At 40.6% G+C, this 1,867-nt stretch overlaps 1 pseudogene; it reads right to left on the bottom strand.

Moving 5' to 3' along the window:
- Positions 1 to 1,005: 1,005 nt before the first annotated feature.
- LOC138151611 (small nuclear ribonucleoprotein G pseudogene) lies at positions 1,006 to 1,299 on the bottom strand (annotated as a pseudogene).
- Positions 1,300 to 1,867: the final 568 nt, after the last annotated feature.

Genomic DNA, 1,867 nt, shown 5'->3' with positions numbered 1-1,867 from the left:
GTTAGAGCTGGTGTGTGCATGGTAGTACACGAACCTGGATGTTTTCTGGGCATCTCTGGGTGAGACCAAGGTGGTGTATAAGAGCTGAGGCTCCAGCCGGTGCAATTTATGCGCCAAACAGGATGACATGCTATGAGGAAGGGGTGGTGGTGGGGCGTCAGCAGCTGTTACTTTTCTGCAACATTCCAGAGATATAGAGAGATGTGTCCAGAGTGACCTCCCTGATTCAGTGACTGTGGGAACTGAGGGTGTTCTCATGGGGACCCAGTGACATGACAGAACATTGGAAAAAACATGGGATTCAACAACTCTGCTTCCTGTAGGTGCAGCTGAGTGATATGTCAGAGGATGGAAGCCTTTTCAAATTGTTGAGGGAGGGGGAAAGCTTAATAATACAATTTCCCAGGATGAAAATGAGATTGAAGTCTCTGAAAATGTCATGTTAAATCATGTTAAAAATAAAACTTTAAAAGAAATATATCCTCCCTGCTTTCTCCTTTGCTCCCATCACATCTAGAGAACATTGTTATCTCCAAAAAACATCTAAATATCCCAGGGTGTTTCATCAAACAAAAATTTGTTTTGTGTAAGGAACTCTTTCTCTCTCTCCCTTTTCTTCTCCCTCTCTCTCTCCACAAAGTATACAATACAATACATATATGTATACATACATATATACACACTATATATATATTTTTAAAAGCAATCGGGGTTAAGTAACTTGCTCAAGGTTACATGGCCAGTTATTTTTGTGTGGGTGCTGAGTATCTGAGGCCGGAACTGATCCCAGGTCTCCCAACCCTGGGGCCGGCACTCTTACTAACTGCGCCACCTGGCCACCCCTAAGCAATTGGGGTTAAGTAACTTGCTCAAGGTTACATGGCCAGTTATTTTGTGTGGGTGTTAAGTACATATTTTTTTTTTATCTTGCAAAAAGTTTATTTTCATAAAGTTAAACAAAGACTATACAATGACTAATTTTATGTATCAAAAGAAAAAAAAAAACAAGAGGCTCTTGGGAATGTAAAGGATAAGTGGAGACCCAGGGCATCAATGGTGCCTCCTTCCTTATACTTGTTCCAAGGCTTCTAACCTGATGATAATGTTTCCTCTGATTACCACCATTCCAATATTGTTCTGTCGCCCACCTGGTGCCATCTCTACACATTCATTAATCACAAGATTCATAAATGGATCAAAGCCCCACAATATTCCTTGGATGTGTCTCTCACCACTTAATTTCAATGATAGCTTCTTGTCCATAAATTATTTAAGCTCAGGTGGATGCGCTTTGTTCATTTTGTTTCTGTTGTGGCCCTTCTCCTCCTCCCTGTGCAATCCTCAGCTTTGCTCACAGTTCCCATACATATTATTAATAGACAATTTCATCCTTCACTTTTGTATCCCAGAGTCTGATGCATAGTAAGCACTTAAAAATGCTTGTGATTAATATAGTTCAACTAGGAAATTAGACTTTTAGGATTAAAACAATTTTTTTTTCCTTTTTGGAGGGGGGAAGGCAGGACAATTGGGGTTAAGTGACTTGCCCAAGGTCGCATGGCTGGTTTTAGTATCAAGTGTTTAAGGTCATATTTGAACTCAGGTCCTCCTGACTCCAGGGCCAGTTCCATTCACTGCACCACCTAGCCACCCCAGGATTTTTTTTTTTCAAAAGAAAGTAGAAAACAGCCTGACTTCAGTTCTGAGGATATTTTAATTTTTTATTGACAAATATCCAAAGTCACTCAGATGGTCTTAGGACCACATTTAGCCCAAAATTCTCAAGCCAGCCCTGATTAAATTAAGCAAGGACTATCAGATTTTTCCAGTCTGACTTGTGAGACTTCTGGACAGGCCTTCAAGGCAC

The sequence above is a fragment of the Petaurus breviceps genome, unplaced genomic scaffold (genome assembly GCF_028583685.1).
Source record: "Petaurus breviceps papuanus isolate PSGF00001 unplaced genomic scaffold, PetGlider_PUasm1.0 90903, whole genome shotgun sequence".
Classification (NCBI taxonomy): Eukaryota; Metazoa; Chordata; class Mammalia; order Diprotodontia; family Petauridae; genus Petaurus; species Petaurus breviceps.
The sequence above is the reverse complement of the archived record's forward strand: the minus strand, read 5'-3'. Positions and strand labels throughout refer to the sequence as shown.